This window comes from Diabrotica virgifera, chromosome 10 (genome assembly GCF_917563875.1).
Source record: "Diabrotica virgifera virgifera chromosome 10, PGI_DIABVI_V3a".
Taxonomy (NCBI): domain Eukaryota; kingdom Metazoa; phylum Arthropoda; class Insecta; order Coleoptera; family Chrysomelidae; genus Diabrotica; species Diabrotica virgifera.
Genome location: NC_065452.1, coordinates 110,582,543 through 110,605,140, shown reverse-complemented (window position 1 = coordinate 110,605,140; position 22,598 = coordinate 110,582,543). Strand labels below are relative to the sequence as shown.

Genomic DNA, 22,598 nt, shown 5'->3' with positions numbered 1-22,598 from the left:
ATTCGTTTGCTGGTATGTAATTGTATTCCTTCAATTCTGCCATTTCTTTCCGTTGGTTTCTTATGAATATTTGTTTTTGTGTACCATAGAAATCGCTTTCCCTCCTTTTTGTAAACTGTTCCCAGTGTTCATTGTTTGTTCTTCTTGCCAACTGCTTTGTTTCATTTCGTATTCTTCTAGAGGCGTCTCTGGATTCTGAAGTATTTGATGTTTTATACTTCGTGTAGGCCTCTCGTTTTTTTTTGCATTTCTCTTTTATTTCTTTTCTGAACCCTGGTGTATTGTTGTTGTTTCTTTTGTTTAGTATGACTTTGCGTTTTCCCAGAGCTTCTGTTGCTGCTTCTTCAATGTTGTTTTTAATTTTTTCCCAGCTCGCGTTGATATCTTCGATGTCGTCTATTTGTTTCAGCTGTATCTTCTGTGCTAGCCTCATTTGGTACATTTCTCTTGTAGAGCCGTTCCACAGTGATTCTACATTGAATTTTTCCTCGGTGATTTCCTGTAGAAAATATCTTGGTGTTATTTTCATTCTTATTTTTGCTAGGACTAGTTTGTGTTCACTCCCTGCGTCTGCTGAGTTTAAAGTTCGAATATCTAGAATCTGCTTTGGGTGGATTTTTCTATTAGAATTATAAAATCAATCATAGATTGGTGCCCCTGGAGTTTCCAAACGTATATTTATACTGAAGCTTATGGTCGAAAAATGTATTATTGATTCTCAGTTCGTCAAAAGCACAGAGCTTCCTATCTTTGTTTTACTCCTGGAACTATTTCATTTCCGATTGGTGTATTAAAGTTACCCATAAGAAATAAGGGTTCTTGATGAGGTATTTCATCCAGGATGGTTTGCAACTGTTCGTAGAATGCATCTCCGAAAGAATAATACAATATGAACATAACAATGGACTACCAAAAATTAAATTTCATATCTATTTATAGCCCCGAGGACTGTAATTAATGTACTTTTTTAAATCATGAAAATTTGAGATCTTACGAAGAGAATAGGACCAAAACATCTTTGACCTTCTTAAAGAGAAAAAAATGGCATTTTTGAGTAAAATGGGGTAAACAAATAGAATTGTATAAAAACTACGCGACCGATCGGGACAATTTTTGGACATTTAGTAACTGCATAAAAACACATTGTGATATACGCTTTAAATATTTTTAAAATAAAAAGGAAAAGATTCCTCTCATTGGCTGTATACCATAATAAAAAACTTACTAAGGAAGTAAAACTTCACTTGTAGGTAAATGGTATATAAATTTTTAGATAAAATTTTAATAAAAATTTATATACCATTTACCTACAAGTGAAGTTTTACTTCCTTAGTAAGTTAAATATTTTTATTGTTTATTTTAATAAAATCCAGATGGATTTTATCTAAATCATCTGGATCCAGATGAATGACCACAGCGCTGGATAGAAACCAGTGGAAAAGAGAAAGGGAAGCCTATGTCCAAAGATGAATAGATTAAGGCTCGAAGATAGAGATAGATAGATTTTAATAATTATGAACAATTGAAAAAAAAAATGCCTATTTTCGGGTTTAATTTGCAATAACTTTTTTGTTTATAAACATTTTTTAGGGTATGAAGTCTCATTTTAAAGAGCAAGTATTTTTAAGAAAGACGTATGTAACGTTTTCATGTGGGTGTCCCAATAAGAATGGCTCTCGGCCATATCTCAGGAACCGTTTATAATACAGCTTTGAGAAAAAAATATTTATAACAAAAGTTGCCACGGGAAAAGCCTGGAAATTATTTTCATAATTGTAGGTCCACCGCTAGAAGGCGTAATTGAATATCAAAAATTAAAAAAATCAAAATTTTATAAAATTTACCTAATAAAAGGGCACTGGCAATCCAATCATCGTATTCTTCATAAAGTTCTGCGCATATTTAATTTCACAAGTTTAAGTCTACCTTTGCAAATAAGAGGTGAGGGTGAGTGGGAACCTTCTTATGAAAAAATGGCTGTAAGTCCGGTTCTGCTAAATCGAATTTTGCATGCTTGGTCTTGTTGAAAACAGCTCTTATTCGTCAATGTAAGTGTCTTATTTTCGAAATAGCCTAATAAGTAATATGCAAGCTAGGAAGCGTTATTTAATTATTTTCAGAAATCCAGTTTTTTTTTGGAAAATATTAAATACAACTGTCACTGGTAAACGTTGTTAAGGAAAAGTAGTGTGTTAGGGAAAAACAAATAAACATTTTCCAGATGTAAACGTATATAATTAATTAAAACAACAATAAGACAAACAACACTATAAAATATAACAAAGAAATAAAAGCAACTACTTAGTCTTAGGGCCGGTTGTTCGAACGCTAATCAAAACTTATCATTACCAAATGTTTAATTACAATTATATTTGATTAAGCGTACTTCTGACAGATGTGGCATTTTGAGGTTATGTTGGCTGATTTATTTTATTATTTTGGTTTTAATTTAAAATAAAACATAAGTAAACTCTTTCTGATGTTAATTTCTTGTTTTTACTTACAAATCAATAATAATAATAAGCAATTTTTAATAATTTAAGAGCTGCGGCTATATTTTAATTACTGTTTTACCTACAATCAATAACTGATTAGTGTTTTACATGTATTTTTCATGTCGCGATTTGATTCCTATCAAGAAAATTGATTACAATAAATGATTGATTATAATCAACTTCTTGATTAGCGTTCGAACAACCGGCCCTTAGTGACTGCCTAAATGTTCAAATTGTTGCCCATCATTTTCGATGCAAGCATTTTTACTCTTTTAAGAGTAGATTGAATAGCAACATATTTAACTGTTTTAGAATTTTATTTATAGGGACGGATTAAAGGCCTTGTTTTTGCCGCTAGGCCCACTACTCGAGAAAACATGATCTAGAATCTAGAGAATACGAAACGCCATTCAAAGCATTGCGAAAGCAGGAATTGAGACTGCTGTTAAATCTACTCTTGAAAGAGTAAATGATGGGCAATGTTGCCTATGTTGCCCATCGAATATGACGGGCAACAATTTGAACATTTAAGTCGTCACTAAGTAAGTAGTTGGTTTTATTTCTTTATTATATTTTATAGTGTTGTTTGTCTTATTGTTGTTTTAATTAATTATATACGTTTACATCTGGAAAATGTTTCTTTGTTTTTTCCATAGCACACTACTTTTCCTTAACTTCTTTTACCGGTGACATTAACAGTTGTTTAAAATTTACACGTTTTTTAAGATATCTCGAGAGAGAAAAAAGGTATCGACATGCGGTTTTCGGTTTTATGTTGCTAATTTGATCTAATTTTGCAATACCGGATTAAAAATGCATACTTGCGTTTAATATTCTCTAAAGAGAACTAGATTTCCGAAAATAATTAAATAACGCCTACTAGCTGGCATATTACTCATTAGGCTATTTTGAAAATAAGACTCTTACATTGATGAAAAAGAGCTGTTTTCAACAAGACCAAGTATGCAAAATTCGATTTAGCAGAACCGGATTTAGCCATTTTTTCATAAGAAGGTTTCCACTCACCCCAACCTCTTATTTGCAAAGGTAGACTTAAACTTGTAAAATAAAATATGAGCAGAATTTTATGAAGAATACGATGATTTGATTTCCAGTGCCCTTTCATTAGGTAAATTTTGTAAAATTTTTATATTTTAATTTTTAATATTCAATTACGTCCTCTAGCGGTGGAACAATAATTATGAAAATAATTTCCAGGCTTTTCTTGAGGCAACTTTTGTTATAAATATTTTTTTCTCAAAGTTGTACTATAAACGGTTCCTGAGATATGGCCGAGAGCCATTCTTATTGGGAGACCCGGTACAATTCGCAGTTTTTTCACAATATTCAAATGAATAAAAAAAGTAATTTTTTTGGTAAATTGTTAATAAAAAACAATGACGCAGTAAAAATTTCGATACTTACGGGATGGTAGGCCTTTTGTATTGACTTCCACAGATATTCCAGTTGAAAAATAGCGCCCAGCAATTTTTATTTTTAAACGCTTTTATTTAGTTCAATAGTTTGCGTCAAATCTTTAGACATTAATTTGACTGCCTTTTCTTCAATGCAAATGAATGAAAATTTGCAGACATGTGAATTCGCGGGAACAATACACGAATAGTCAATAAAAAAAATTTTTCATGTTTATTGTTTAAATAAAAAAAAACGATTTTAATTGAAAACGCTTAAATTCTCTTGTTTTTACAATGTAAAAACTTGAGACTTTTACGGATTGTATAGCTAATGATATGAACAATACATAATTTCACTTTTTACGTTAATTGTTTACGTTATGCTTCATTAATAAACAATAAAGTTTCAAATTTTTTGCTGATTCCGACTACTTTTCATGTTAGTACCATCAGAATATGTTTTATACATATTTTAATAAACATGACGATGTATTTTAATGTTTGAAAAGTGTAAGACTAAAAAGTAAAAAATAAAAAATATGAAAAAAAATTTTTAGGAAACGCTTTTCTTTAGTTACGAGTGACTAAAATTAAAAAAGAAATCAACTAAAAAGCAAAAAATTAAAATAAATTGAAAAAATCCAACACATTCGTTAAAGAAAAGCGTGGGGCGAACACCGTTTATTCGATGAAGACGCGCCACGCTTTTCTTTGACGAATGTGTTAGATTTTTTTTTTATTTTTTGCTTTTTAGTTGATTTTTTTTACAATATGTTTAATTTTAGTCACTCGTAACTAAAGAAAAGCGTTTCTTAAAAATTTTTTTTCATATTTTTTTAATTGCTTTGTTTCCTGGGGTCCTGGTATACTTAACAATACTTTACAATATTAATTAAAGCGCTTCTTGCAATTATTTCCGATACGACTATAAATAATCTAATCAAGTCCTTTGTTTAGTATCTCTTGAACGTGACATTTCCAAATAAATCAAATTCAATGTACATAAACTTCATCTCAGGATATTATTTTCTTTCAGTAAAGTCGTATAAAAAGATCGAGATACATTGGGATGAAAGAAGGCCACTGTAATTAACAAGTTCAAGTGTCAAGTGTCAGGTCAACGATGATACAGTCATAGCGACGAATATTGTTGGTCATAGTCAATTTAATTATTTGCTTCTTTATTAGTTACTAACCACTTGTGTTTCTGAGTAGATATGTAGCTTTAATCTGCGAAAATTTCAGTGGTTGAAGGATTCGTAGGTGTTAATAATTTACATCAAGGTTGTAAATATTAAAATTAATTTTAATTAGTTCCCAAGGGATCATAACACGCTTTAAAATTCGTCTTATCTTTCTTAGACATAATTATTGTGTTTGTGATTTTCTGTTTTTTTGGCAAATATTAATTAGTTTATAGTAAACATTTTGAATTGTATAGTAAATTACTTATACAGGGATAAACTGTTATAAAAGTTTGACAAATGGTAATAATAAATATAGTACAGAGCGTGGCGACGATTTTTTCCTTATCAAATCTCGCGACCCTAGGAGGACCGATGTAGAACTCTACAACCTCCTCTTAGAAGATGCTCTGCGGAATGAAAAGGCTTTAACTCCGGGAACTAATACAGAATTGGAATGGTACACAGTCATCATCATCTTGGTGCTGCAGCCCTTAGAGGGCCTCGACCTTCTCAAGCTTTCTACGCCATTCTGTTCTGCCCCTTGCTTGCATTTTCCAGTTGCTGACTCCGATCTTCTCGACATCTTGTGTTACCCCGTCCATCCACCTCAGCTTTGGTCTACCCCGTCTGCTCATTCCCACGGGTTGTGCTGTTAGAATCTTTTTTATCGTGTTCGATTCGGGGGCTACATGTCCTGCCTACTGCAGGCGGTTTCGCTTAATTATAGTGGTAATATATTTTCCACCAAAGGTATGCTTGTAGATATTCTGCAGTTCAAAGTTATACCTACACCTCCATATTCCGTTCTCACAGACCGCCCCGAATATCTTGCGTAGCACCTTTCTTTCAAAAATCAATAGAGCGGATTCATCTGCTTTAGTTAGCGAAAGGTCACACGGGTGATAATTTACGGCGCCATAAGAGCAGTAAACCTGACGAGACATTGGTTCACTGGTTGACTAACTCCTATTCTATCTACAATTGGTTCGTACAATGCCTCGTCAGGTTTACAGCTCTTCCATCCATCAAATGGCACTACAGCCCAAATCGAGCCTTGGCCTCCTTCAATAAGCTTCTCCAATCATTTCGATTTACCGCTGTTCTTTTCCATGAACGCGTTCCCAGGAAGTTCCTGGCATCCTCATCGACTTCGTCTTCCTATCTCTTTTTAGGTCTTCCAACAGGTCTTCTTCCCTGCATTCTTTCATTCAGCAATTTTCTGGGGATTCTATTCTCATGCATGCGGACCACGTGCCCTTCCCACCGTAATCTCTGCAGTTTAGTGTGTTGTGCCAGAGTTGGTTCGCTATATTGCTCGTATATTTCTCTATTATACCTAATTCGCCAGTTGTTATTTTCACTTATTGGGCCCAGTATCCTACGTAATACTTTTCTTTCAAACACATCTAATGCATTGGCAGATTTCTGTGTAACCACCCATGTTTCGCAGCCATAACTTACTATGGGCCTGATTATTGTTTTATATACCCAGAGTTTAGTTTTCCGGTGTACGTCTCGCGATTTGAATATGTGGCCCATCGCGAAATAGGCTTTATTTGCCAGCACAAGCCTTCTGTTTATTTCCGGTTCTTCTTAATTGCTTGCAACCAGATCCATTCTTAGGTAGGTGAATCTATTCACATGTTCTATATCGTCAATAAAGTGTTGCTGCGCCGGTCTATTTGATCTGGTTTGTATGAGTAGTTTTGTTTTATTTGTGTTTATTGCTAGCCCTACTGCTTCTGCACTCTGTTTCAACTCAACGTAGGTTTCTTCCGCTGCATTCATTGTTCTGCTCATTATGTTTATATCATCCGCGTATGCTGCTAATTGGGTAGATTTGTTTGTAAGTATGTTATTTCCGCTTACCGTCAACCGTCTAATTACATATTCAAGAACAAGATTAAAAAGCGTTGGAGCCAGTCCGTCGCCTTGTTTCAGTCCTTGCGTTATCGTAAACGCATCAGTGATCTGTCCTTGAATACATACTTGTGCTTCTGTTTCTGTCATTGTCATTTGCACTAGTCGTATTAATTTTGATGGTATGCCAAATTCTTCCAATTCATTAGGTAGAATTGTTCTATCTATTGAATCATAGGCTTGTTTAAAATCTACAAAGAGATTGTAAACGTCCATGTCATATTCCCATGCTTTGGCTAGTATTTGTTTAACTGTAAATAGTTGGTCAATGGTAGATCTATTTTGCCTAAACCCTGCTTGATATTCCGGATGATTTTTTCCGTGAGAGGTTGAAGTCTTCGATTAAGGATGTTTGTGAATATTTTGTATCCCGAACAAAGTAAAGAGATGCCTCTATAATTCTGACACAACAGTTTGTCTCCTTTTTTATGAATAGGGCAGATTATACTTTTCTTCCATTGTTGGGGGATTTCTTCTTCTATCCATATCTCTCGTATTAGCTGATACATCTGTTGTGTCAAATTCCTTCCTCCTTGCTTGAGTAGTTCTGCCGGTATTTTATCTATTCCCGGTGCTTTATGGCTTTTTTGTATGTGGATTGCCGTTTGGACCTGCTCTAGCGTTGGGGGTCTAGTTAATTCATTTTCTTCTCCATCTTCCCCCAGCTCTTGTTGTTGTACCTCCTGCCGTGCCTGCTGCTGCCTCTGTTGTTGTAATGGTGGTTGTGCCCCTTTGTTTAATACTTCCTTAAAATATGTCATCCAGGTTATCTTAATTTCGTCCATATCGCTAATGATTTCACCCTTCTTATTTTTGCAGAGGCTAGTCGTCGGTTTGTATCCCTGTCTTAAATGTTTAATAAGTTGGTATGCACTACGTGTTTCGTTTTCCTTAAAGTCCCTCTCTATGTTTAGTATCCGTTGGTTTTCGTACTTTCTCTTTTTCTGCCTGCACAGTTTATCTGCTCTTCGTCTTTTGTTCTCAAATTCTGTTTTTCTCTCTCTAGTACGTCTGAGTATGTAATTCTTATGTGCTTCATTTCTTTCCTGTATAGCTTGTTTGCATTATTCATCGAACCATGTTTCTTCTCTCCGTTGTGTCTTTGTTCTTATGACTTCTTTCGCTGTGTTTAGTATGATACTGCTTATGGTGTTCCATTGATTTTCTATTGTGGAGTCTGCTCTGTTTTCTTCTAGTAATTTTTCATCCACTGTTCTCTCAAATCTTACAGCGCCGTAAAAAATCGCCCGCGTGGCCTTGCGCTTAGCGTCCATGCCTCTGATTCATAATATATCACATAATATCCACATATTATGTGAGAACGGGGACTATCAATGTTCTATACAGCCTTATATGAGTTTTTTGAGACAGGCGTTTGTTAGATAAGTACTTTGATAGACCATGATACCTGTTTGCAATTATTATTCACCTTTTTATTTCCCCTGATGTGTTATTATTGGGGTTAACCGATGTCCCTAGATATATGAACTCTTTGACCGCTTCGAAGTTTTGGTCATTGATGATTAGATCTGCGTCAACATTTCCAGCTCTTGTGTTTGTGTTAGTCGCCATGAATTTGGTTTCATTTTGATTTATATCTAGCCCCATTCGTTCTACTGCTGTTGCTATCGCGGTTAGGATTTTTGCAGTTCTCGCCCTGGTTCTTGTTATAATGTCCACGTCATTTGCATATGCTAGAATTTGGACTGATCTATTAAATATTGTTTCCCTGCTATCTAAATTAGCGTCTCGTACGACTTTTTCTAAGGCTACAATAAAAAGCTGACACGCCAGCGCATCACCCTGCTTTAGCCCCCTATGTATTTCAAATGGGGTTGACGAGTCGTTTTGAATTTTTACTGCTGATATGTAGCATCTTCGCTATTGTCACTTTTACCATACATATGAGTTTTTTTGGAATTTCTAACTCATTCATAGCGTTGTAAAGACTTGGTCTTAAGACACTGTCATATGCCGCTTTAAAATCGACAAAAATATGGTACATATCTATGTTAAACTTTTGCGCTTGTCGAGGATTTGTCGTAGTGTAAAGATCTGGTTAATGGTTGAACGTCTACGCCTGAATCCTGTCTGATATTCTCCTAGAAACGTTGCGGTATAAGGCATTAATCTCTCGTGCAAAATGTTTGACAATATCTTGTATGCTGTATTTAGGAGAGTTATTCCGCGGTAATTATTACATTCCAGTTGGCTTACCTTTTTGTGTAACGGGCATATTAAGCCTAAGCTCCATTCTTCAGGCATTTTCTCCTCAGACCAAATTTTACAAAAAATTTCTCGCATCACCTTGGTGATCTGCTCTCCACCGTGCTTAAATAGCTCTGCTGGGATGCCATCGCTGCCTGGGGATTTGTGGTTTTTTAGTTTTTCTACAGATATTTTCACTTCTTCTACTGAGGGGGGTTCCACGATTCCTCATTTCGGTATTCCAGCTCTATGATGTTGATAGGTTCCCCTTCCAGCAATTCTCGAAAGTGCCCTACCCATCGTAACAGGATATCCTCTTTGTTCGTAAGTAAGTTACCTTCCCTATCATTACAATAGTTGATTCTCGGTTTGAAATCTTTTCTAATAATATTTATTTGATGATAGAACTTTCTTGTTTCTACGTGATTCATATGGATTTCGAGCAGTTCTATGTCATTTTCCGAGTCTCGTTTCTTTTTTCGCCGTATTCGTTTTTCCTCTCTCCTAAAGTTTTTGTAACTATCTATTGTTGCTCTAGTTTTCCGTTGTTGCATGGTCCTAAATGCCTCGTTCTTCTCATCTGTTATTTTTTGCAGTCTTGGTCGAACCAGTCGTTTTTTTCTTGGGTTCGGGATATTCCCAATGTGCTTTCGGCTGCTAATTTCAGAGCCTCCTTGCAGTTGTTCCACATTTCCGTGCTTGACTAATCGACTGCCCAGGTGTGTTCTAGGATTTCTTTTATATGTGACTGGAACTGTTTCTCTATGTTTTCATTTTTTAGCATGTATATGCATAAGGTACACAGTATCTATCCAAAAACAAAATAAGCTACGCTTATAAAAAATCATGTCCGATAAGGATGGTCCAAGAAAGTCGCAAAACCAATTCTTGGTGGTGCACTGAACTGAAACATCTTAGAAAGACAGCAGGAATAGTTTTTAATAGAGCAAAACGCACCAAACTCAAAGAGGATTGGGATATTTATCAATCAAACCTTAGAGAGTTTAAGAAAATCTGCAGACAAATCCACAGAGCTGCTTGGAGAGCTACAGGCTTCCAAGCTACCAAAAGCGCTCTCAAAAGATCCACATCGCTATATTAACGCATATCGGCATATTATCGAAGGAAGATGGAAGTGAAACCTTTGCGAAAGTGCTGAGATCCTGACGAAAATACACTTCCCCGGATCTAGTGCCTCAAAAGCACTGAACTGGATGGAAGAAATAATCATACCCACACCGAATGACTGGCATCTTGCCAGAACATTGATTAGTGAGGACAAAGTAAGATAGGCCATATCGTGCTTCACCCCTTTCAAGTCACCAGGGGCTGATGGCATATATCCAGCCCTACTACGGCGGGGACTGGATATCCTTATGCCGCACCTTGTGGGGGTGTTCAGAGCCTCCTTGGTTCTGAGATATATTCCGAGAAAGTGGAGAGAGGTACGTGTGGTCTTCATACCAAAACCAGGTAGGATGGACTACACCCTACCAAAGGCTTTCCTTTACTCTTAAAAACGATGGAAAGGCTATGCGAGAGGTAAATAAGGGATGAAGATCTGATTCATGACCCATTTCATCCAAATCAACATATACAGGGAGAGTCATGAGGAACTGTACATACTCCTACCTCGTATGGAGGCCCCTATGGGGAATTACAAATGACCGTTAAAAGTGTCTGCTCCCATTGTTTAATAATATACAGGGCGAGTTGTTAATTTTTACAGAAATTTGTATTCGTCATAATTTTTTAACGGTAAGATCGACGTGTCTCTTATTTTGGTCAATCGTTACACTACTACCATCTACTAATCAATTGATTTATTCAAACTAGAAAAAAAAATCAGGTCCGGTCTTAAACATTAGATCGTTTTGTTCTTAGAAAATATTTCACCCTGTATACGGTTTTTGAAAACTCTAATAAGAATTTTGCAAATTAGACAAATAGGCAATTAAAATGGCATATTTACTTTTTTCCCCACACGATAACTTAATTTTTTATTAAAACAAACAAATTTGACTATGCCTTAAAAATTTGCCAAAGATCAAGAATATATTTTAAAAAAATTAACTTTTATTACAAAAATTATTTTTTTTAACAAATATTAATTTATAAGTAATAATACTACCACTGCTCGTGCTATACGTTTTAAATAATACAACCCGTTTAGCTAATTTTCAGAATTTCAAAAGTGATAGGTTGTTGGGAATAATAGTAGAACATCACCCTGTATAATATTTGTTTAGTGATTCATCGGTAGTGCCGTTTTATTGAATTCTCAGAATTTTATTTCAAAAGGCAAAATACAGTTAATTTATTTTTTTAAATTAACGAAAAGAAAATACATAGGTATGTATATCTAACATTAAACATAAACGGATTTACAGTGGAACTTCGATAAGTCGGATTAATCGGGACCGCGGCCGATCCGGGTTATCGCAAATCCGGGTTAGCCGGAGAATATGGTAAAAATTAGTAAAATACATATAAATAATAAACAAATAAACATTATAATTGCAAAAACATGAAATACATAATAATATGCACAGTATGTACATCCAAATTACGTACAGTTGTATACAGTATTGTTTATTTCTTGGTAAAAAACTCAGTCAAAATGAACAAATGTTTGTTTTGGCTGATGAAAATCGGTCCAAGTTAGCCGAACTTCCGGGTTATCGGGGGCCGACTTATCGGGGTTCCATTGTATTTACATGTTTAAGTAAATTTAAGAATAAATTGTTGACATACCTACATAAAAGAACTTAAGAAACAAATAAAACAAAAAAAAAAAATGTTGAGATTTATAGCAGACTTTCGAAATGAAATCCACCAGTTTCTATACGTCTTTGTCGGACCATCAACCTCCTGAGAATTAAGGGATTATTTCTAATAATGTTAAAAGAATCAATAATTATTTCTTGTCATGTATTGATATTTTCTCGATAAACCATTTCTTTCAATCGACCCCATATTATGCAATAGTCGACAGGGTTATAATCAGGTGATCTAGGTGGCCATGCATGTGGTCTCCCGCGTCCTATCCACCTATTTCCATAAGTTACATGAAGATGTTGACGAACAGCAACTGAGAAATGTGGTGATGCACCATCGTAGATAAAGTACATACCTCGGGCGGCTACATTGGCAAGTAGATTCGGCAAAATATTTTGTAAGAAATCTATATAAGTACACAGCGCCTATCAACCGTGCATTAAAGAAATGGCGAACGAAAAGTCAAATCATATACTCAATAACAAAAATGTTAAATTTTATTATAAACTTACGTGTATAGAAATCGGCCCACTTAAAAATTTGGTCATTTTCGATGTCTCATATTTGCTAAACCTGTTGGCCGATTTAAGTAATTTTTTGAACATGTTATAGCGCGAGTCTTTAGCAATACCACTGTAATAATATTGTTGCTAAACAGGTAAATTTTCATTGTATACCGGGTGTACTGTGATGTAATTGTCTTTTTTACGCGATTGACTCTACTATTTTATTTATTTATATCTTTAGGCACTAAGTTTAATTTAAATAAAGGAAGACTTACTTATATTATTTTATTTACATCACTTATTTATTTTAATAATTACAAATAACACCAACTAACACATCTAATTTATTTACAAACTCAAATTTATGATTTAATTAACTAAACATAATAATTCCGATAACTAATAAATACATTTCATATCTTCGATTCGAATACACTAAATTACGCGACGCGCTTCGTAGAATGAATGACTGGCCTGTGCTCTAATCTCGGTTCTATATATACTTCGGCAGCGGTCGTCTCGAACGCCGTGGATAGGAATGGTATTGTCTCGTAACGCCGAGAAGCTTCGGGAAGAAATAGGCCAATTCGTGAGCGGACTAAATAGTGTCACATTGCCCCCTCCTTAAAAGATGGTTCCTCCTGGAACCTTGTCGGGACTGGAACTGGATGCTGGTATCTGCAACTGGACCCTCTTTTACAACTCCCAGTTGTATAAAAGTTGCAGGGGACGGTCTTCGCTCCGCACCAGTAACTATGCGGATTGCAACAGACTAACACTTGGACCTCGGTGTCTTTAAAAATTTCTTCTACCATATTTCGGATAACTCTCCAGTCTAATTTACGGCATTCTAACTTTGGCATGGCTAACTTTTGCACGTCGAACTCCAACACGTGCTCTCTCAATTGAATTAATGCATCCCATACATCTTGGTAGGTAGGTTGGTCATGGACAGTGCCTTTTGTTACCAGATAGAATAGGTAACGTGATGCATCTTGGAGTTTCAATGCTTTGCCAGGAGCTGGCAGTTGGCATTGAAGTTCTGCAACTCGACCAAACTTCCTTCGGAAGGCGGATGCCAACCCTCGTGCGTCTTTGATACTGGCCGGGATGGTATGGGCCAGTGAATAGTCATCGGGAAGTGCGAGTAGATCTCGCTTTTCTTCATTGGTAACACCATGTCTCGCTTTACCGGTACCTCCATAGGCCCCATGAACTCCTCAAACGTGAGGTCAGGCATCTCTCGAACTTGGTTTACTTCCACTTCTTCATCTACGTCGTGGTCTCCCTCGTACGGCGCCAACCGGTTATGGTGGACTATCATCGGCTTTCCCCTAGGAATCTTGCTTATTCGGTAGATAACGTCATTAATTTTCTTGACAATGAGGTACGGACCTTCCCAGAACTGCTGCAACTTGGGAGAACAACCTGTTCGCTTCTTTGGATTATAAAGCCAGACTTTGTCGCTCTCCTTGAAACATCCCCTCTCGGCTTGGGTATCGTATCGTTTCTTCATTCGGTCGCTAGCGATCTGAAGATTAAAACGGACCAACTCATGTATATCGTCCATTCTTCTTCGTAATTCATTCACGTAATCCTCACCAGCAACATCTTCTCCAGGTCGACATCCAAACTCTAGATCACAGGGTAGACGCATCTCACGTCCAAATAGGACTTTTGCTGGTGTTTGGCCAGTTGATTCATTAACAGCAGATCTATAGGCCATTGCGAAGAATGGAAGGTACTGGTCCCAGTCTCGTTGATGATTGGACACCATCTTTGTCAAATACTTGCCGACTGTCCTATTCATACGCTCCACCATTCCATCCGATTGCGGGTGATAGGCCGTGGTTCTTGTCTTCTTCATGCCTAGTTTATCACAGATTCCTTGAAATAGATCTCTCTCAAAGTTTCTTCCTTGGTCACTATGGATCTCCAGAGGTACTCCGAATCGGCTGATACTTCACTTCGTGAAGTAATCCATTACCACCAACATGTATTTGCATCCATTGTCACTTTCTGGAAATGGCCCGGCAATATCCAAAGCTATTCTTTCAAACGGACTTCCAACATTGTACTGTCTCATAGGAGCCTTTCTTTTCCGGTAGGGTCCGTTACTTGTAGCACAGGTAGTACATTTCTTACACCAGTCCTTCACATCGTCAGAACTATTCATCCAATAAAATCGTTCCCGAATTCTCTTAAGGGTCTTCTTTACACCAAAATGCCCTCCTGATGGACTGTCGTGTAACTGACGGAGTACTTCGGCTACTCTGCTCTTTGGAATCACCATCTGTGTTCTCCTCACTGAACCATCATCATTTTCTATTACTCGTTTAAGCAAGCTGTCTTCCAAGATAAATGAGTCCCACTGGGCCCAATACGTTTTAACTACTGAGCTTAGGCTTGATATTTCTTGCCAAGATGGTCGACGATTTTCTTCTTTCCATTTTCGAATCTTCTGTAAAACTGGATCTTTTCCTTGTTCTTCCTTGATCTTGGTAGGCGTCCACTCGTCGTTGACCACTGTTGTTCTTAGTACTGCTGCTTCCTTTGACTCTGTTTTGTTGCAATGGGAACACTCTGCTGGGCACGGCCTTCTAGATAAAGAATCAGCGTTCCTGTGGCTAACTCCGGCCCGATGCTCGATCTTAAAATCATATTCTTGAAGTCGTTCAATCCATCTGGCTATCTGACCCTCTGGATTCTTAAACTGCATTAACCATTTAAGGGCGGCATGGTCGGTTCGGATTAGAAGCTTCCTTCCATAGAGGTATTGATAGAAGTGTTCCACCGATTTTACTACTGCTAGAAGTTCTCTTCTCGTGACGCAGTAATTTCGTTCAGGTTTTGAAAGCACTTTACTAAAATATCCAAGGACTCGTTCCTGTCCTCCTTGAATCTGCGACAGCACTCCTCCAATTCCCACATTACTTGCATCCGTATCTAAGATGAACTCTCCTTCTGGCAGTGGATACCCTAATATTGGTGCTGTAATTACATGCCTCTTCAAAGTTTCAAAGGCCGTTTGGCAGTCTCCATCCCAGCAATAATCCCTTGCTTCCTCTGTGAGTCGCGTTAATGGCTTAGCGATATCTGCAAACTTCTTAATGAACCTCCGGTAGTAAGTACATAGTCCCAGAAAACTTCTCACTTGATGTTTATCAGTTGGTTCAGGCCATTCCTTAATGGAATCGATTTTTCCCTTATCCACGGCCACTCCTTCTTTGCTGACTATATGACCTAAATAATTGACTTTACTTTGAAATAGCCCATTTCTTGGGGTTTAACATTAACTGGGCAGCTTTAAGTCGATTAAAAACGTCTTCTAAATTCTTCAGGTGGTCTTCAAACGTCTCCCCCAAAACGATTATGTCGTCTAAATTCACCAGGCATGTTTTCCAAGATAACCCTCTCAACACATTTTCCATAAGCCTCTCAAATGTCGCAGGAGCATTACAGAGTCCAAACGGCATAACGTTGAATTCCCATAATCCAGATCCTGTCGAGAAGGCCGTCTTCTCCTTGTCCACTGGATCCATTTCTACCTGCCAATATCCAGACTTCAAGTCCAACGTAGAAAACAATTTACTTCCAGCTAACGTGTCCAACGTGTCGTCGATCCGAGGCAGAGGATAACTATCTTTCTTGGCAACATTATTCAACAAACGGTAGTCCACACAGAACCTCGTAGTTCCATCTTTCTTCTTGAGCAGGACCACCGGAGAGACCCATGGGCTCGTAGACGATTCTATCACCCCGTCTTTCTTCATTTCTTGAACAATCCTTTCAGCTTCCTCTCTCTTCGCCTGTGGTAATCGTCGAGCTGTTTGACGAATTGGCCTAGCGGAACCAGTGTCAATTTTGTGTTTGACAACTGTCGTTCTTCCTGTCTTTCCTCCTTTCGGTACGAATATGTCACGATATTGCCGAAGAAATTCCCTTAATTTCCTTTTTTCTACTTGGTTTAGGGACTGGCCTGCAACTGCAACCATTTGGTCGAACTTGTCGTTGGAATTATCTGATGTTGTCGTCTGACGGATTATGGACGTCACGGGTACACAAGTTCCTACTTTTGTCTCCTTCTTGATGGTCACCGGGTAGTCATTGACATTAATCAATCTCACGGGAATTTCTTTAGCAGAAGTAACCAATTCCTTTCCAATTATGATTCCTCGGCCAACCTCCTCGTCGTGGTTCCATGGCTCCATCATAACAGGTGTTCCTTCTTCTACAATTCCCTGTAGCCGCGCTACGATGATCGTTTCACTCCTCGCAGGCACAACTGTATCTTCTCTAATAGCTGCTAGCATAGTGCTGTCATCATGTGGATGGAGAAATACCTCCTCGTTGCCAACTTTGATTACCCTATTCTTAAAATCGAATTGAAATCCATGCAAATTCATTACGTCCATTCCTAATATAACATCTTCTTCGATGTCTGCAACTATGACAGTATTGACGAACTTTTCTGCTCCAATCCCTAATTGTATCTGGATTTCTCCATGGGTGTTGGCGTTTTCACCTGTGGCAGTCCGCAGTCGCAACCTCGTTGGTAAGAGTTTCTTACGGCTGTTTAAAACTGACGGTCGTATAATGATCCTGGTCGCTCCGGTATCCACCAACAACGTATACTGTTTACCATTTATTTCTCCATCCACATATACACTATCTTCACGACATTTCAAAGAAGCTATTAGTATGAGAGGGTCTTTGGAAAAGTTGCGGGTCGAAGCTGCCCCCCTAAGGCCGACCCGTTCTAGTTTTCCTGCTGGTGAGTCTCTTGATTGTTATAGTACCTAGGGTACTTACATGAACTCCGTACGTGTCCCATTTCACCACAGTTCCAGCATCTTATGGTCTTCGTTTTCTTGGATGCAATGTCTTTCATCATATTAACAAGCTGGTCAAGTTTGTCCTCATCCTGTTGCTCTTTCACAGTCCTCACTTTACTGTACCCACCAGAGGCCTGGGTAGCTGATTCGTATTCGAGGGCGGCAGACAAGACATCGACCAGCGTCTTGTGACGAGCTAATCGCAGTGTTCTTTGCATTTCATGATCACGAAGGCCATCAATAAATGTTTGAACAGCCAACTTTTCCATCATGTCTTCGGGAGCTGTTGGATATGCATATCGTACCAACCTGGCAATATCGACCTCGTATTCTTGAAGAGCTTCATCTTTATTTTGTCTTCGATTTGTAAACTGCGACTGATAGACATGCTCTAAATGTTCGTGCCCGTATCGCATATTCAGTCTCTTTTTAAGCTGCTCGAAGTCATCTGTCTCCTCTACGGCTATGGTCTGGAGGACATCCAAAGCGTCGCCTCGAAGAGCAATAGTGAGGTTTACAGCTTTTTCTTTTTCGGACCATCCGTTCGCTCTGGCCGCCGATTCGAACTGTTTCATGTAGTTGTTCCATGATGACCTTCCGTCGCCATCTGGCACCTTAACACGAGCATGACCTACACTCCCTTCAACTATCGACCGTGGCTCCAATTTGTATTTGGTTTCATCATTTTTAATGTCTGTTAAGATGGGTTCCATACCTTTGTCTACTTTTTCCGTTTCCTCCATTTTCTTTTCTATTTCCTTGATCTTTTCTTCAAAAGTAGATTTTATGGACGATATCTTGTCGTCAAAATCCGAAGTGACTTTAGAGATCTCGTTAGTCATTTTGCTGTCAAGGGATGAAATATCACCCGAAACTTTCGAAATTTCACTAGAAACTTTGTTCTCTAACGATATAATGTCTGTCGAAACTTTCAAAACATCCGAGGAAACTTGGGAGATTTCACTAGAAACTTTTTTTTCTAACGAAGTAATGTCTGTCGAAACTTTAGAAACATCGGAGGAAACTTTCGAAACATCCGAGGAAACTTGGGAGATTTCACTAGAAACTTTGTTCTCTAACAATGTAATGTCTGTCGAAACTTTCAAAACATCCGAGGAAACTTGGGAGATTTCACTAGAAACTTTGCTCTCTAACGATGTAATGTCTGTAGAAACTTTCAAAACATCCGAGGAAACTTGGGAGATTTCACTAGAAACTTTGCTCTCTAACGATGTTATTGACGAAATTAAAGCAGCATGCTTGTCTTCAAACACGTAAGTTTCTGGATCATGACCCTCTTCTTTTAGTGCGTTCTTCAGACGTTCAACTAGATCAGCCTTTTTGCCAGTAGAACTCAGGTCCCTTTCTTCCAATTCAAGTCTCAGGTCTGCAATTGTTAGCTTACACAAGGAAGGCATGATCACACACTTTATTTATTACGATTTATATTTAGTTATTATTAAAGATTCCACACTGTATTAAACCGAGCTTATATTACTTATTTATTTTTTATCCACTTCTGATCACCAGTGTGATGTAATTGTCTTTTTTACGCGATTGACTCTACTATTTTATTTATTTATATCTTTAGGCACTAAGTTTAATTTAAATAAAGGAAGACTTACTTATATTATTTTATTTACATCACTTATTTATTTTAATAATTACAAATAACACCAACTAACACATCTAATTTATTTACTAACTCAAATTTATGATTTAATTAACTAAACATAATAATTCCGATAACTAATAAATACATTTCATATCTTCGATTCGAATACATTAAATTACGCGACGCGCTTCGATGAATGAATGACTGGCCTGTGCTCTAATCTCGGTTCTATATATACTTCGGCAGCGGTCGTCTCGAACGCCGTGGATAGGAATGGTATTGTCTCGTAACGCCGAGAAGCTTCGGGAAGAAATAGGCCAATTCGTGAGCGGACTAAATAGTGTCACAGTACCAATCAAACTGTGTTTTTTTCTTAAAGTTCGCACCACCCTGTGGAATATTCTAGCATCTATAAAATACTGAAACTAGAACCCAACTATAGTCTCAGGTTTTCTTAACATTTTGTTTTTTGAATCATTCGTTTATGTTGGATAATAAAAAAGTTAGGTACTTTAACAACTAGACATGTTCTTCATCAATACACGGTGTTTCTAAATAAGTGCGACAAACTTTAAGGGATAATTCTGCATGAAAAAATAATGACAGTTGGCTTTATAAACGTATGTCCGCAAATGTTTTGTTTTCGAGATACGGGATGTTGAATTGTTTCTTACAAACTGACCATTTATTTTATTGCTTTGAAACCGGTTGAGATATGAAAATGAATTTTGGTGGGTTTTAAGTCGTAGTTATTGCGCATTTTCTGACATACAATTAAGACTTTAATATTCACCATTAGCGCGCATACGTGAAATATGACCAATCATATTACCCGTATGCACGCTAGTGGTGAATATAAAATTCTTAATTTTATGTCAAAAAATCCGCGATAACTAGCTCTTAAAACCTACCAAATTTCATTTACATATTTCAACTGGTTTTAAAGCAATAAATAAATCGTCAGTTTGTAAGAAAAAATTCAACATCCCGTATCTCGGAAACGAAACATTTACGGATATACGTTTATAAAGCCAACTGTCATTATTTTTTCATGCAGAATTACTCTTTAAAGTTTGTCGCACTTATTTAAAAATACCGTGTATTGATGAAGAACATGTCTAGTTGTTAAAGTACCTAACTTTTTTATTATCCAACATAAACGAATGAATCAAAAAACAGAATGTTAAGAAAACCTGAGGCTGTAGTTAAGTTTTAATTTCAGTATTTTATAAATGATAGAATATTTCACAGGGTGATGCGAGCTTTGAGAAAAAAACAGAGTATACAATGAAAATTTACCTGTTTAGCAACAATATTATTACAGTGGTATTGTTAAAGAATCAGGCTATAACATGGTCAAAAATCACTTAAATCGGCCAACAGGTTTAGAAAATATGAGACATCAAAAATGACAAAATTTTTAAGTAGGCCGATTTCTATGCACGTAAGTTTATATTCTGTCAGAGTGAAATACCCCTTCCAATCTTCCGGTGAGATTGCCATTATATGTTCTTCTCCTTTCTCTTTACGAATAATTCAAAAAACAGAATGTTAAGAAAACCTGAGGCTATAGTTGGGTTCTAGTTTCAGTATTTTATAAATGCTAGAATATTCCACAGGGTGGTGCGAACTTTAAGAAGAAAACACAGTTTGATTTGTACACCCGGTATACAATGAAAATTTACTCGTTTAGCAACAATATTATTACAGTGGTATTGCTAAAGAATCAGGCTATAACATGTTCAAAAAATCACTTAAATCGGCCAACAGGTTTAGGAAATATGAGACATCAAAAATGACCAAATTTTTAAGTGGGTCGATTTATATGCACGTAAGTTTAGCCTCTTTACATTCACTATGTTTATACATAATATATATATTGTCACCTTTAGAAGAAAATGTTATCTGTTATCTATGTTTCTGAGTTCGTCGGTAACGCTCATATCGCACACATTAACATTAATAGTCTTCAGACTTGTAAGACCGGCGACTGTCAGTGAGTGTTTCTGTTTTAAAGACCGTTCTGCAACAACTTCCCGAAATATAAAGCGTCTGTTCTTTTATCTGTAATCTTCGCCTCAATAAAGGTTTTTATGCTTTATTATACATGTTGGCTCTCGGATCGGATTAGAAAGAGAGGCCGATGCCCTAAGCGCTCAATTGATACTGTGGAACTTCTTCACAAATAAAAATAAACTCCAAACTGAATAAGTAGACTAGTGTTTTAGATAAATAATTACAGTGTTAATTGCTCTGTTATAATTAGAATTCGATTTTATTTAAGGAGATAATTCATTAGCGTACTCATATTTATAATATCTTACTATATTAAGTGAAGTACACATAGCTAAATTGACGTATATCTCAGATACCTCAGTTCTATAGGGAAACAACTCCAAAATTTCGTATTGGGAGTTAATTATAAGGAAATGTTTATTAAGTTTTCTTATTAAGTCCCGACAGCAGAGGAGGCTCTTCATTACCGTAAAATGGGGTGACTTTGACCGATTTTGTACTTTAATCCTATAAAAATCATATTTTAAATTTTGCTACATTTTTCTATATGCAAATATGTTATGGGTTTAGGCGTCTACTTTCAGTAGCTTAGATTATAATTACAAGAAAATAATCATGACTTAGAAAAAAAAATGCCTTTGTCCCCCCCAGTTCACCCCATCTGGGGGGAAGTTGACCGTATATGCATTTTGCCTGTAAAATTATTTTTCTTGTAAGTGGGTTAATTTGACCGTTTTTTAAACTATTTTTTCTTAATTCGTTATATCGGTGGATTTAACAACCCTTGGAATATTAATTCCTTTTTTTTTAATTAAAAATGAATTCGTAGATATTTATAAATTTGAATCGTTAAAAATAATTTTAAAAATTATACAGGGTGGCTGAAGTATATCACAATAGATATTTTTCTATGTTTTCGGTCAAATTCACCCCAGCGGTCAAAGTAACCCCATTTTACGGTATTGTAAATGTGCGTCTGGCTTGTTCGATTCTGATTCGTATTTCTTGAGAGCTGTCATTGTTTTCATTAATTGTTGTACCTAGGTATTTGAATTCTCTTACTCCTTTAATGATTCTGTACATATATCTCACGAATGTCCGGAGTTGTCTTTGTTATTATCACATATTTCGTCTTGCTTATGCTGAGCGTTAGTCCATATTCTTCACTTTACGTTTTTACGTTGTAGTTTGAGTGGTAATTTAAATATCTGTTGGTGAGGGTTTGTTTTCTATGAACTTTGGTTGCGTATCCTCTATCCTCCTTTGTGGTTAACACAGCCAGAAAAGGAAATGAATTATTGCTTTCTTTTTCCATGATGAATTTGATTGTTTCTTCTTTATTGCTGATGTCCAGCAGGAATTTATTCAATGCTTCTGGTCCACGAGGCCAAGTCGAGAACACACTATCCCCACCATACTGGTGGATCACTATAAGTACTCCAACCGCAGTATGGTGGGGATAGTGTGTTCTCGACTTGGCCTCGTGGACCAGAAGCATTGAATAAATTCCTGCTGGATATTATATTGATTGAATAAGAACTGAATTAGGTTTACGCCGAATGAAAACGAGCATAGAAATAACGAAAATAATAAAAATTCGAAAGTTTCAACATTTTGGTCATG

General features: G+C 36.7%; 1 protein-coding gene across 1 annotated transcript in view; it reads left to right on the top strand.

Moving 5' to 3' along the window:
• The window catches only part of LOC114336102 (protein trapped in endoderm-1), a 217,685-nt gene that overhangs the window by 157,737 nt on the left and 37,350 nt on the right, over positions 1-22,598 (top strand). The window lies entirely within an intron of this gene.